We start from the raw sequence: 16679 nt of genomic DNA on the forward strand, positions 1-16679 counted from the left end.
CATCACCCTCGCAAGTTTTGGGGAGAAAGTAGGCATTACTTTCAACATACACTTACATGCCGGCACAAATATACCTCTTACATCGTCCGACGGAGCTGCAACTTCGTGCAGACTCGATTAACGAGGAGTACATGCATCCAGAGGTGGTACACTTCGTTCAGGTAAATGTATATACTGTTACTTTGTTCATAATACGTGCAAACTTACTTGAGGAAAATATCGATGCTCTACGCTTTGTAACTGTTGGCTTGAGCTTTTTCGTGCCTCAAAAGCTCCTTCGAACGAGGATTTTTAATAGGATTTTATTTTTAAAAATTTGCTCGATAATTTGCTTGGATTATTAAACGAAAAAACATAAATTTGCCACATGTATTAAAGTGAACGTATAAAAGAGAATACATTTTGCGATTGTCCACGCACTCAATATACGAAGCTATACACTTGCACGAAGAAGAGAACGAGAATATTGCGAATGAAATCGATACCAAGTCGATCGGTGTACTTGCGTTACCCTTGCAGCGTCCCCACACGCGTACACTTGCATTATTGTATCATCATACGCGTATACGTAGGTATGTGGTACTCCATACAAACGTGCAATTCCACTCGCACGAGGCTATAACGTGTATTGTTGTATAGTATCCAATGCTAAAAGTTGCTTATAAACGTATTCATTACAATATGCATGACGAGCCGTGGCCTGAACTTGAAAGCAGAAAATCGTTTGCCTCGACTCATTTTTTTTTTTTTTTTCCTTCTTGCTGCACAATACACATAAGTACATGATGCGTACAAGTTTTCTAAAAGTTTTTGCTACCGCGAGGAGGAAAAAAATGAAAGAAAAAAAGTCTCGTCTGGACGTCTCACTCTTTTCCATGCATATATATTTATGTAACGTTACATTGACCGTCTTTGTATATACAGTTGTAAAATCTCAACCTGTTTGTAAATGCATTTCTCCGCATGAGTATACAAGTATATTTGAAAAAGAAAAAACTACAAAGACTCGATTATATCCCCTCTTACCTCGTGGGTATTCCGTGTATATTTATGTATACACGCGGCCACTTTTCATAATTAATGAGATGACCAAGGGCTGTCTTCGAGACCCTCGTTTGAATCAACTATACACTGTATTATTATTACTACACGCCATCGTACCATCACATAGTAATAATAATAATAATAATAATAAGTCATCATTTTTTAAGAGACGTAGTACTGCTCTCGCTCGCCCACTTGTGTGCATCCCAAGTACACAGTACTTTGAGAAAATTTACACAGTGGCTCTATTATGTGCGCCGTCGTCGTTGCTGTTGCTGTTAACGAGACGAGATTCTCCACGTCTCATACACACCAAGTGCTTAATCTATTCCCGTAACGCTTATGGCCTGCGTTTCTCAAGTGCTAAGGCACTTGGGATTTTTCTCTCATGGCTCTACAGTGATATTGCCTTTTTTTTTTTTTTTTTTTTTTTCTTTTTTTTCATTTGCCACAAGTGGAGTACTTAAAATCATGGTGAAAAAAAAAAAGTTAATGAAACTTGAATTGGTTTTGCGTACTAAATACGTGCTTGTACACTTGACTTTTACCGTACCCCCTTTTCCGTGAAAACTTCAAGTGTACCGATATACATATATACATAATGACGTTTAAAAGAGCGCGCGTTGGGAAGTGAAACTCGGGTGTTGGACCGATTGAGTGTTTACCCTTTCTATGCGTAAGTACTTACGGCCAATGGAAAAATTTGCGAGTTGGCGAGACGAAATTTCCATCTTAGAAAGCACACCTGATGTTTACTCGAGCTACTTATACTTGACCCAACAAATTCCACAAGTCTATCGCGCAACTGACGAATCATCGAATTGGCTTTTTTGGTTTTTCCTTTAACTGACAATTACACGCGATGTATCGCGTCAAAGAGTCGCGTATCGTTGACTTAACGGGAGGTAATGCGAGTATATGCTTGTCACGCAGTGACATCGACATCAGCGACCACTAGAAGCTTTCAAAACAAATATTGACAAATCGACCCGATCGAAGTGTAATAGGTACACCCTGTAGGTACTCTATCGACGTACGAGCGTGCATGAAATAGCCTATCGTGCGATTTGCGTGCAAGTGTGTTCAAGAGCATCCCGTTCAACCTTCATCATCAACACCATCACCACCAGATCGACTTGTACGAGTGGACGGTATTATATAACCATTATACCCTTGATTCAACCCCCCCCCCCCCAAAAAAAAAGATCTTATGGGAAACCCTTTTTCCAAACACTCATTGTTGCGTGGGTGCTGGTGACTTGTACACTTGATGCGCGTGGTAAAGGGTCACTGGATGTCACCCTGTGTATATAGCTCCTCAGCAGTAGTGCATTGTCCCTCGAGTGTGTCATAGATACAGTATACTTACAGTGTAGACCCTCGGTGGGCTTTGCTTCTTTCCTCGGTCGAGTGCACGTGTACACACATATACACACGAGCGGATAGATAATACAACTGTACGTATATACTTACTAAGTATCGAGGGAGAACGTCTCAAGAGAGTAGTAATACACGGGCGGTCGTGACCTGTCCTTATTATTATTATTACTCGTTTCTATGCTTTTTTTTTTTTTTTTTTTTTTTTTTGACTCTCTTTCTCATGCATCGTGCATTATCTGTGCTTTCAGATTACGAGTTGACTGGGGTTTGTGTGAAAATTCCACACTCTCCTCCTCCCCCATAAATCTTCCCCATCCAGATCTCTGATTCCCCTGGCATATATGGTTCCTAAAGAAAATGAAAAATAAATAGCTTCACTCCGATAACAAGAGTACGAGTTTAATTTCGGATTACGTAAGCGCGGGGCTCGGTGAGCGTGATGTACATCGGATGTACCGGGAGAAGCGTGCATTCGTCCGACAACCCGCAGCAATACCATTTATCCGAAGGATGTATACTAGTAGTTTCGGAGCTCACGTGAATATATATACACGTAAGCAAAAAACCATCACGCGAACCAATTCAGAGGGTAGGGGCAAGAAGCAAAACCGGGGGGGGGGGCTGGGACGAGATTAAGGGAGTCCGTGGGGTATTAAAACAAGAAGGAGGGGGGAGGAAAGGAGGGTTAGAGGGGGTAGGGGCTGAGTAAGCCGATGCTGTTTGTTACGAGTCAGCGCCTCGTTTCTCTCTTTCCTCTCCTGCGGACGTTCGAGTTTGCGTATCTGCTGCTCGACTTAACCCCCTCCCCTCCATCTCGCCTTTTACTCTGCTTTATTTTGTACGAAGAAACTCCAAGGAGCTAAACCACCTTAGAGGTATGAAAAACGGTTTCTTCAACGATTAGTGCACGTTCTATTGTTCTATATATTTATATAGCAAGAAAAAAAAAAAAAGAAAGATTTCGTACTCGGGTCCATTTTAAATAATAAATTGCGAGGTGTGTGCATTGAATTGTCTCTTCCTTTCCTTCGAGCTTTCTTCTACGCTCAATCCGCAATTTTATAAAAAAAAAAGCCCACACTCTTACACCCTTCTATTTGTAAAAATAATACAATACGTGGATTCTGACTCAAAGGGCGTGCGCGCGTGTGTCATATGTATACATATACGGTCCCGGCAGTGCGGTGTTTAGCGAAAGGGTCGAGAGATCGGGTTAATTGGGGCGCGAGAAATCGTTAATAAGCCGGGGAGGGTGACGACCAGGCTGTGGCGACTGTGTCTATTCTGGGAGGTAAAAGCGGGAGCTCGATTGACAAACTCTTCGTCACAGTATCGATTGGCCGACTGAGCGTTTGGATGGACACTTTTTTCTTTCGTTTTTTTTTTTTTTTATGAATTCTAGTAAAAGAGTACACAGGACCCGGTAAAGGGAGAGGGAGCTTTGCTGTATCCGTGCATACAGGTATACCTTAAGGATGAGCTTTTCATTCTATGGCACCATTGTGATTACCAAACATTTTCGGCCATGCATCACCATCGTCTTCCGGCAAACGTCCAGTGGTGAATTAAGCTATCTTCTTCTCCGCAGTGCTGCGTGTTTATCGGCACTTCTTTGCACCTGACGCCATGTATACATGTGTGGCAGATTTACCTACTATACCTTAGATTTCTACTTTGTGCTGGCACAGTTGCGGCCGCATTCGTTAACCTCCCCTCCCTCGGGTGGTACCCCGAGAACTCCTTCAGAGTTCCTATATACCGCGGGTGTGTGTACCTACCTACGTACATATAAGTACGAGGGCGGGCGACGCGCCAGTTTTCCTTCTTTGACTATATACTTACTCTTCTTCTACATCCTTCCTTCCTTCCACTCTTTCTCTGTCTGTCCGGGCTGTGCAAATGCACTTATGCACCAGACGATTTTCCTTTTTGCTTCCGTCTCGGGTGAACGTATACATATATATGTACGTCCTCTTGGATTTTGCATTTTCTCGGCACGTCGACGCGACTTGTCTCCTTCCTCCTATCGTCTGGATTAAAGTTTAAAAAAAAACTATCTATACATAATATCTACACACGCCCCATAACTTGCAATTTTTTTTTCTTACACGCATATACCTATGTATGGCCATACCTGTACGTAACCACAAGGATTCTTCGAAAACAATATATTATGTGTGTGACTGCACGTGTAGATGCCATATGTGTTCAACTAGGTCCGTATAGCGAAGCCGTATTATTTTTTTTCCCCACTTTCTCCGGCCCCCGACAACCATCTAATGCCCACTACAGCGCGTAAGCGCGCGCGTCATCGACCGCGACTCCGATGCCGGTTGTTGTGTTTTATATACATACTCTTGTCGGGCGGAAAAAGAGCTGCGCGAGAAGAGAAACTTCGTCTCTGATGATACAAAGACGGCTCTGGATGTGTATGCATCTATATCTATACCTGCAGTATGATAATTTTGCTATATTTCACTTGAAACGAAGCGCTTTATTGCTCTTCACCACTTTTGGCTGAATCAAACGAAAATGCGTTTAAGGGAAAAAATGATAACTACGCCGTCTCTGCAATTTGAAAACTAGTCTTTTTGCGGCGTATGGAGCTACTTTATTAATTTCTTTACGCTCCACAGCCAAATGGCACCTAAAAGTTTTCTTTTTATTACGATTGTATTTTCGAATCTCATATTTAGTAAAATGACCCACATCTACACATGTATATTACCGAGAAGTTAGTATTACTCTTTTTACCTGTATATTTTTTTAACAGCGTTTTGTTTCCTTTTCTTTTCCAACATGACCATTACGCAATGGAGAAATTTTGGCCGTTTTCGTGATATTTACGAGGACTCGTCACGCAAAGCTTGACGGCTCACTCGCGACTCGCGAAAAATTTATCGTGCAAAGCCAACGTGAGGTTCCATAGTTTGAACATTACCATAATTTTTACATGCATCACGACGCGATTGCGGGCAAATTTCGTACGCGTCGCCGCACCTTCGCCGTACGTATGTCCCTCACGGAAGCTCTCGACTGTGCTGATTTTTGCGTCATGTAAGCATGTACGTATACACCGAGTAAACGACTTGGCAAACTTTTACCACCCCCCCCCCCCAAAAAAAAAAAAAAGGTCAACAGACCATCGACGCAGCTTTTCCACAACTGTTGGTACACCAAGAAAGAAAAAGGCCCTCGTCCCAAATTTTCATCAACGCGTGCGGCTGCTGCACCGCAAACTGCACGCGATGCGCTGAAAATTCGCACGTAGGCACACAGTAACCCACGCTATATTCAAAGAAATAAAAAAGCTTATCTCCGACCAACTAAAATACATTGCCACGCGTTTCGCTGACCCGTTTCGCACGACCTCCAAGTGCGTATGCGCACACAATGGAGACAGAGTTGGATTAAAAACTTTGCACGCACGCGCGTCCTCCTTCCCGCCTGTACGAATAATTGTCTTTATCTCGCTGTCCTAGAAAAAAAAAAAAAAAAAAAAAAAAAAAAAAAAAAACATGTATCGAAAAGGGAAAAAAAATCGAGCAGATAACGCTGTGTATAGGTGTACGTCGGTGCAGCAGCTGCGGTCGGCGGCCCCGATTTGAAAGGCGCTCGATCGATTGGCCTCGCGTGTATATTTCCCAAGACGCGCGCCAATGGAGAAACAGCCAGGGAAAATAAAAACACCCAACAGCGCTGCGGAAACGCGTTTGGAAAAATTACGGGGAAGCGCGTGGGAGTCCAGCCTTTATTTATCTCTGTAACGTCGAATCGAGAAATTAAGAGCTCACGTGTATAGTGTGCCTGACGCTGCCTCGTATATATGGGTGTACCGGATTATGAGTGTCTTTTTCGTGTTTCATGAGAGATGTGTTGTTTCGTAATTGCTTAGGGATACAACACGGGGTCGTTGAATTTTTTAATTAATTTCCTTTTTTTCTAATCTGTATAATAAATTGCCCTATCTCAACTTAATAGCTTTTAAAGGAGTGCTCGTTTGATTTATCCACGGACATATGAGATTATGAATTTATCCAAAACACTTTTTTCGCCTCGCGTGATTCTCCAACTCTGCGATGTAACTGTACGCGTGATATCTCGATTTTTTTAAATGAAAAAAAAAACAAGTTTGTCAGCTTTCGAAGATAACTCATCGAATCAGTAAAAATTATATGTATACCTCTGAAGTTTTCCAGCATCGGTAAGAACTGTCGGTCGGCCCATAAATTTTTCCCAAAAAGTTTTTTATACCACCGCCAATCGTACAATAGCTTTTGCTTTTACATTCGGAAACAAAAAAAAATAAGGAAGAACTAGCCTTGCACATACTCTTCCGCTCGCGCGTGTCGCGCTTGGCTCTTTATGACTCTTGAGCTGCTTTTTTTTTCCTAGAGTCAAGGTCTCGGGTCAAGTTTGCTTTCCGCACACGTGCATGTGTTTCTCTGCACTCGACACGGATGCACGCATATATATACCAACCTCTCCCTATGTTTCGTGCGGGTTTTTATTTTTACTTTAAATTTTTTACACCACGCGAATAATATATTTTTAATGTTGCAACGAGTTGCGTAGGCGCGTACATAATATATATCATAAGTCACCTGTACGGTAGAAAAGAAGAAGAAAAAAAAAAAAAAAAAAACTCGATTAGGCTATAGCGTTACGGAGTGTAAGGAGCTTGCGCGCGCGCGATTATGCAAGGAGGTGTGCTGTCGCGTGCTGTGGAGCAAAAGGGTGCTCATACCTATCCCGCTTGTCCGAGATATTCAGCTAATCGATTTGATTACGAGAATTACATATACGGGCATTAATTTGCACTGTATTCGTGGTTTTTTGATTAAATAATTTACGTACCTATACAGCACTGCTGACGGAACAACTTTTCCGTCGATAAAACAAATTTCTCGTTAGTGGAGTACAAGGATGTGACGACAAGTTGTCTCTGTCATAACTCACCGAAATGTTGATTACGGACCGTCGAGATCTCGTAATTTGAGTCAAATACTGATTAAAGTACACGTAACAAAAAAAAAAAAGGAAAAAAAGTAATAGTTGCAAGACCGACCGTCTAATTTTTCGCGTCGTTAAAGATATAACGGCTGGACCGGTAATACGTATGAATTAAATTACGGAAGCGATGCATGAAATCGAAACTTATCCGCTTTGAATTAAATGCGGATCAAGTATACGTTCATACGTATTTGTGTGTGCATAAAATTAGTATATATATACGCTTGTGTAAGACGATTTTGAAATAGGATCATTTTTTCGGACACGATAGTTTCATGTTACAACTATAGACAATTGCGAAGGAGATTTTATCGAGAATTGACTGATTGGTTGAACAAATTATCGAAGCCAACTTGCAGTGTTTTATTTAATTACTTATGGATACCACGACGATAGCGTGAAAAAAAATCTATCGATTCTTCAATTTTCTCTGACGAACTAAAACATGGAGTGATAAGAATAGAATTTAATGTCGTTTTTTCAACTTATTCCGAGTGAATCCTAAGGAAACAATTAGTTATCCTTACACGGAAAAAACACTTAATCAAATGAGTCCACAAGTATAGCTAATGAAATAATCACGAGCTATCAGACAACGTGTCATGCTCGTTTTTTTTTTCTTAATTATCAAGTTAGAAATTTGTAAAGGGGGTGGTTCTAACAACATTTTGGTTAACAAGAATTTGAAAAATTCATAAGTTCGAAATCAATGAAAAGAGTCTAGCGTTTCCAAAAACGATATGTCGTATACTGCAATTGCTGCTGGTGGTACCACACCACGTGCTCTTCTCCCCGGTATACCTATTGATCGGCGCTATTATAGCGACTGTGTCACAGTTTTCGGAGGGGCCACCCTCATATATATATACATCTACGTTTCCTTTCTTCGAAGTTGATGAAATATTAAAGGCTGCTTTTTCCTTTCTCGTAAAATAGAATGAATAATTTTTATATTCAAGAGAGCGATAAGTATTTATCATCGGGACTTGTCGTTTGTTCTACTTTTGTTCTGTCTTTTCCATAATTTTATAAATAACGTCAACAGTAGAAAATTTCCTCGACTCGATTTGGAATACAAATTTTCTCATCACTGAATCGCACGTTTGCAAAACAAACGAGGCGATCCAACACCCGAGAGGTTGTCCTTCGATCGCAATACAACATACCTGCCTATCGGTTACACAGCAGTTCTCTCATTTCTCCTCGTAGCTTTACTTACATTCTTGCTCGTGCAGCAGCAGTATAGTTGCGTGCCCGCATTCCCGTCTTTTTGACGTGCGTCATTGGAAGTAATGAAATTTTCTACGATCGACCCTCGCGTCGAGCCTTTGGCCATACTGCTGCTCTAGCTACAACGATGATGGTATACCTATACATATATAGTTGCTAGAGAAGAAGTTCCTTTTGTTGGAGTTTTTCCTGTGCGTTAGGTGGAAACTTTTTCATTTATTTCCACTGTTGTTGAGAATACTTTTAGAGTAAATAATATTAAGTAACAAATAAATTAGGCAGAGAAAATGCTGTTTTCGCACTAAGCTGGTCTTTAGTACTCCTATACAAACGTGAGGGAGAGAGCAAAGAGCGCAGTGCAGAACGCACGCTTACAAGGTATTAAGTACATATGTATACATATTCCTGAACATCGATCCCGAGTTTTCTCTCTCCCCGGGGGGGGGGGATGCCGTAGAGCAGATATGGGTCAGCGAGGTGTTCTCTATCCCTCTTCCACTAGCCCGTGTGTGGGCTATGTTTGCTCGCTTTTTTTTTTTTTCTTCCATTTTTTCATCTCCCTGCGTGAGGGCGATTTTGAATTTTGAGGCTAGGATAATATTATTTTCAAATGCACATGATTTTCATTTTTAATAAACATTTTTACTTTTTTGTGTTTCAGGTGAGTCGATCCACTGTTTCAAACCGTACCAAAGGTTACACGTGAGTTAGCACGAATTATCGATAAGATTTCCTACATCTAGCTTTTTAATTTCGTTCCCAACTATTTACTGAGTTGCCAACTTTGGGGAGCCCCTCGAAGACACAAAGATTTGTCTCTGTTGTTGAAGCCCCTTTTATGATAAAAGAAAAAACCCTTGTATTCCGACCAATCGATGATTGAAAGGAGCATTCCTCCACGTACAATCAGGTGCTCATTTAGTTGTTGGTAACACTATATATTGCGAATAAAAGGTCGCAACCTGATTGTATCAATTTCTATAATTGCTCTAGTTTTTTTTTTTTTCTTTTATAAAAACTAAGCTTAAAAAGTATAAATTAACGAGTTTTTTTAGACGTAACCACGACCTAAGAGCGAGAGTATTATGCTATGATCATAGAAAAAAAAATAGAGAGACATAACGAGGAGAGGAAAGATAGCTCGAGTGTAGGCATACCTTGCATAGAAGCGTACATATCGGCTGACCCGAATTACCTCATCCGCGCTCTGTATCCGATTCTCGGGCTCCTTTTAGTCCGCCTTGTCTTTAATTTTACTGTACAGCGTATGGGTCTCCCTATCGCGCATTAGAACGATTTACACGTGCCCGAACATATACTTATTATTAACGCGCCACACTCTCCCCCGGTGTGGACTTTACAACCACGTACATTCGAGATTTATCGCGCGTCGTTTCATTTTTTTTTTTTTTTTTTCAACTTTTGCATTATGCAGCTGTTTTGAAACTGTTTAGTTCTTTTGCTACACGTGTATATTGTGAAAAAAAAATGAACTCGCGTAGTAAATAAAACGTTGAGAGACACTGTTACAAACACATGTATGTACGCTGGTTTATTTATTGCATTGTATCAAACCGGACAGGTTATTTTATCGATCAAAACCTTAATTGTCAGTGTGACTGTAGGTGCATGTTTGTGTTGGTGGAAAAAAAAAAAAAAAAAAATTATCGCTCGAATAACGAAATGCACAAATTTTGTTTCCGACTGCATGATTGACTTTTCGATTGTTTTTCAGCCAATTAATAATAATAATAATAAAGTAACATGAATTTATTATTTAGTTAAATGATTGTTTCGTAATTGATGAAAATAATCGCTACTCGTTTTTTCGTTATTGGGACAGTTTTGTTTTTTGAGATGATAAGACTTATCTGTACACCGTAAGGTTTCATCAGTATAAAAACAAAATCCAAACGAACCACGTTACGCAATGACCACAAGCTTACTTACTCCATCACTATTATATATAGGCTGTACGTAATGTGCATACCCTTGTACCAAAATCTACAAAATTTTCCGTCCATTCAAATTCCTCTGTCTCGTCGTTCACCACCCATAGCGCTTTTCAAACCCTAAAAAATTAATCGCTCGTGGCACACATATGTACAATCGCCCTCTCGCATCTCTGATGAGTTCAACGAAGCGCGAACCCTTATAATACCTATACACGAGAGAGAAGAAGAAGAAGCCCCCGAGATCGCCGAGAGATGTTCGTTCGGGCGTTATTTATCAGCCTGCTCGCTTTATATATAATCCCAGGAAAAAGAGTCACGAGCCTCCCCCCCCCTCGTAAAGAGGGATATCTATATGTACAATATAAAGAGAACCAAAGAGTTAAGTGAGCGCGGCGTAGGCGGTCGCTCTCTCTCTCTCTCTCTCCTATTATGACTATGTATATAAATATGTCCTCCTGGCACATGTATGGACATTATACCGTAGCACACGCGAGTTTTCCTTCAAGTGCACGTAACTGCTGCTGTCGCCTGAACTATTTACGGTCGTCGTGGAAATTATGCGCGCCCCAAAGGGCGAGAGCGATTGGCGCGAGATTGATGCCCGGGACATTTTTGGGGCGATGATTGCGGTGAACGATTATGGCCATTGTGTCCGATGCGCGGATATTAAATGAACGCTAATGGTAGTTTAAAATGTATTACTCGACGGTGTAAATTTGAGTGTTGGGGTACATTTTTTTTTTTAATTAAGTTATACTTTGCGTGCCGCTTCCGGGCCGGGAAACGTTTTTCACGTCGATGGCTTCGTGAAAATTGTGTCGTCGGTGTCTCTGTGGAATGTAGGGCAGCCGAGAGAAGCCTATTGCCATGCACCTATACGTGTTAGCTTTTGAACATGAAAACGAGAAACTTGCGCGAATGGTAGGACCGTCGAGTGTCTTTTTATTTATTTTTTTTTTTTTGCATTTAGAATATAAATGACAAAAATATGTCATCTTCTCTTTTTTAGGTCTTTCTGTTTGTTTCTCAAATCCGAGCTCAAATCGTATAAAGATCATTGAAAATTTTCCACATCAGCCCCAAAACCTCAATAAACTCTGCATCTGTGTACATAAAATCGTAAAAAAATAAATGAAATTTTTTATACATGAATAAACTGCATGTACTCGTGTTTTCTAATTGAGCAGGGCTACCATGCCATCTCGCCGAGGGCCTTCATTTGATTTATCCACCTTCACTCGATAACCCTGTATAAAAAATGACCACCCGTCATCACAAATTAAACCCGATGCACGTGACACGTTCGTAATACTTACAAGTCGTTCCTCGTTGCCCTCGTGCAATATACACACATAAAATAATGGCCGTGTAATCGCAACGTGCAAAGACGTCAGCTTAGCGCCATATACATACTCCCTCCACCAAATATACGAGATCTATGAACTACTATTATTGTTTTGCATTCTTCCCAATGATTTACGCTCAGGGCAAAGGGTACGTTCACCCGCGGTGGTCTTCTCCACATCACTTTGGTTTTTGCGTCTTTGATCGGCACTCTCTTTCAGCTGTACAACCTTGGACGAGTCGTAACCCTTTTGTCGTCCAAACAGTTGACGCGTGCGCCCCGAAAAAGCGATCAATAGCCGATCGGTACCACATATCGTGTTGGCTTTTGAAATTCTCACGGGCAAAACGTAAAAAAGCGCAAAATACGGGAAACGTTGCTCCGTTGCGTCATACCCAACAATGGCCGTTGATTACCCAATCGCGCCGAGTCGAAATTGTTAAAAATAATTCGGTGTGCATATATATAAGCTTGCCGGAGTGAAGTTACACGAAGAAACCCCCACGCAGGTCCGTGAACCAACAAACGGCTCTATGCGCACGGAAGGTATAATGTTGTTACGAGGATACAACGCGAATCATGATATTTCGTAATTATTATGCGAGGGTATCGTTTCGCGCGAGAGCGATGCGTAGGTATCGGATACACTACATATATATATATTATTTGTGTGCAGTGCAAAGAAGCCCGAGGCAGCGACAATATACGCGCCTGATCAATATTACCATGGCTTGCAATATATATATATATATATATTATGTACATTGGTATTACGTAAATCGCTCTGGCGCACACGTGTCAGTGATGATCGTTATAGATGACGTCGATTGATGGGTATATCCCTCTTTTCCGGGCCGAGTATTTTCGGGAATACCCTGTACGACGTTAACACGTATGAAGGAACGAAATTAGACCTACTCGTGGATTTTTCGAGTTCGTTACATATACGCGTTCGTTTGCGTTTATTAATAGTTTTTTTTTTTTTTTTTTTCTTTTTTTTTCTTTTTTTTTTTTTTTTGCATTTACCTGTGGATTAAAAAGTATGTGTAATTCGTAAACCTTTTTTTTTCTTTTAATCTAAAAATAATTCGGTGAGTGTACGAAAATGAGGTTGCGCAGAGCGACAAAAATATACACGCCACTGATCTTCTTGTTTGTGAATTCGAAATTGACGTTTATCTATAGATAGACATAAAAGTGATGGTTATTGCATTCCTGACTCGATGCAGATGCCATGAAGTTGACACCCATCTGGTATCGCTCGACATAAACCCCCTTTTTTTTCTTGTCTCGTATGATAAATGAGACATTTTTACTTTTTTTTTCCTCTCTCAACATTACGGTGTATCGTTATCAAAACACTTGTTACGAGCGCAAGTGGTGAGAATTCAATATGTTGTCAAACGGTGAAACTGATAGAATTTACATTTATGAAAGTAAAATTTTTTTATCACCACCACAAGTGACTTTCCGTAATCTCTTGAAAAAAAAAAAAAAAAATTATTCAACCAGTTTCAAACTCTTGGTTACAAGACGCTAAAGAGTCACACGAAATCTCTCGTCAATTAATTTTTCAAGCTAAAGATGCAGCCTCTCCCTCCCTCGATTTAACTTTTTATGTTGTACTCTCAGCTTTCGTGGGGGTCGATCGGCAGTAAAACGCCGAAAAGTCGTCCATTGCTTCAATCGTCGTAAACCGGCCTGGAACTCTGTGCAAGTACTTGGCAAGCATCGCGATTACGAGGGTACACCCAAAAATATACCTGCCAGCCGCGCGTTTGTACGAGAAACCAAAAAATACGTATACGTGTAACGTAAGACGAATGACCTGCTTTTCGGACACCCTCTCTCTCTCTCTCTCTTTTTTTCTTTTTTGTTTCTGCTTTTTGCTCAGACCACATATATATATTACATACCGAGGAATAAACAAATTCCGAAAAACCCGAGTTAGCTAACAGTGGTGATACATAATCTAAAATTGGAGCCAAACTTAAAATGAAACGCAAGCGAACGCAAGTAAGTTGAATCTTCCCCGAGGTAACAATCAGCCCAATGATCGCGAGGGTCGAAAGTTAATTAACTCGCAACGATAATCGCGATGCTTATTTCGGTGTCTCCACTTGGGGGCAGAAACGAGGGTACCTCCACACAGATGTTCGCAATGTAGGTCTCGCGTACATAATGCAGACTTGGAGCGCTCGACTTTTGGAATATCATGATACACTATACGTCATGGCAGGCTGCTTTGTAAAAGAAAAAAATGAGCAGCAGCGAGCTTTGGCTCTTTTTTTTTCTGCCGCTTTTACTTACGCGAAAAGCTTTTGCCGAACAAATTGTATTTAGGCCGCACTTGGGCTATACTTTCAAACGCGTCCTATTTACAATTTTTTTTTTTTTTTTTTACTTCAACGTCTGTCGCTCGAAAGGGTAACCCCGCGTGTCTGCAGCAGTGGTGGATTATAGGAGGTCCGCGTGTGTGGGTCTCTTGGGGTCTTTGTCCCGATAATGACGCGCGGGATGGAAAGAACTGAGTCGAGCGCATACATACACACGTGTGAGCAATAGGCGCTCGTACACTCGTGGGACGCGCGGCTCTTCAATTTGCCTCAATTGACGGAGCCAGAAAGATAGAGGCTACTGCACTCGTACGCCTTTTTCAATTGCGCGTATATGTTCACGCAACGCGAAGGGAATAAAAGCTAAAGAAAAAAAAAAAAGTAAGCACTCGCTGAAGCAAAGACGAAAGGACTTTACTTTTACGGTGGAAGAAAAGGAGCATATGCGGGAGCTTTTGCTTTTCTTGCATGTATATAAGTATACACATATACGTTTATCGATCCGTACGGATTTGGCGTGTGTACTGTAAAGTGTGTGCGTGCTAAAAATAAAATTCGTGACCACACGTTGGGCGTTGTAAAATAATTGCGCGGAGAAGTACGCGTCGAAGAGTTTTAGGATCCGCACTGGCAGTTTTAGAAAAATGTAAAGAGTAAAAAACAAACAATTTCACTATCAACATAAGTCTTGCAATTTAATTTCGTTATTAAACTATAAATCCAAGTATCGTCTTATCCAAGCACACGTTTAAGGCGTGTAGTTGAATTTTTTGTTTTTTTTTTTCAAATAAAATAGTTCACGTTTGGTTTTTCTTCAAATTTTCATCAATAAATTTACGGTCATGCATTTTATAAAAAAAAAAAAAACAGTAATACTTTTAACGTCTACATTAATATACACTTGGATTTACAGGGTATACGCATCAGATGATGACTGCGATAGAACTGTAGAAGGCGCAGTTCTAAAAATCGCGAGCGAGCGTTGAAGTGCAAAATTTACGTCGAACGAAAAACAATGGATTTTCTTTCCTCCCCCGCGAGCTTTCTCCAAAGCTTACGATTCGCTGGGAAATTTTCTCATATATTATGAACCGTATAAATTATCTACAAAATCATCGTGCGCGCAAACGACGAACGTCACCAACGGCAGCTCGCAAATGTGTGATTATCAAAAACAATGAACTTAAATTCTCACGTTATACATTGTCGAGCACTGCCTAATTGGCACTTGTATGGTATCAGAGCCTCCTCGGGACGCTTCAACAATCATCTCGACTCGTCTCCAAAATTGTATGCGATAAAGACACTCGTCGTCGCGCTCTACTCCACCAGTCAAAAAAGATGAAACATGAGCACACGCGAGGGATGACCCTCTTACGAGCTCCGAAAAATGACGTCGACGTATTAAGATTAAAAAAAAAAAATTTTTTTAAAACACCATAAAAAAAGCCTGTAATATAACAGCAGCAGCAAAGAGCCCTCGCTCATCATCGGGGCACGGCAATTAAAAATTATAACTCGAGAGTCGCGCGCCTACATTCTCCGGCATCTCGCATATATATATATATATATATATATAATACCGTGACATCGCACACGCGCGTCTCTCCGGTGCAGTGGCCATTACGTATTATGCAACTCATAATATAAAATATGCTGTCTCCATACGTGTCTAGCGTAGGTATATTACGTATGGATGCGGGGCACGCCTGTATACCCCTAGGCTACACTACACACTCGTATAATGTACAATAATGTTCTCTCTCTCTCACGCGCGCCTTTAGCTTCCTGCGTGCATATACTATTATAATATAATATCATGTATACATATACTAACTTTTAGCTCGAGCTCGCGCTTATATATACTTGCTTAGCTGATAAGCCCGCGAATAAAGTGACATTCTCCTTCACCCCCCCCCCCTTCTCTTTGCGTTATCGTGCGCGCGTGTACCGATACATTATGCCTGGGTAATATTGTATAGGTGCTCTACATGCACGAGATGACATGTGGTTTTTGTTGTTTTAATTTTCTCGTTTACGCGATTGTGGGATGAGTCATTAAAACGACAAGATATCGATAGCACAATTGAAGTGTCAACAATAATTCAACAATAGCCAAGTCTTTTGTTGTCCAAACGACAAAAATAAAATCCACCCACATGTATAATATCTACGAATAAAAAAAACAAACACAAATTGTAAAACCTCAGTCAGATGAGAATTACCGTCCGCGACTTTCGTATTGTTGTCGTTGCGTAACTCTGGTGTTTCCTACGTAGCTATATAGAGATAGACACCTACAGACTTGATTAGAGGAAACATACACACGTAAGAATCGTTTCTCTTGTTACATCCGCCCGTACACATTTATACCTG

General features: G+C 40.8%; 1 protein-coding gene across 1 annotated transcript in view; it reads left to right on the forward strand.

The window, feature by feature from the left end:
- LOC106636655 (uncharacterized) overlaps positions 1–16679 on the forward strand; it is an 82695-nt gene that overhangs the window by 43971 nt on the left and 22045 nt on the right. The gene's annotated exons all lie outside the window — the stretch shown is intronic.

Source organism: Copidosoma floridanum, unplaced genomic scaffold (genome assembly GCF_036245765.1).
Source record: "Copidosoma floridanum isolate Cflo_tuat_1 unplaced genomic scaffold, Cflo_Japanese_pri ptg000019l, whole genome shotgun sequence".
NCBI classification, from domain to species: Eukaryota; Metazoa; Arthropoda; class Insecta; order Hymenoptera; family Encyrtidae; genus Copidosoma; species Copidosoma floridanum.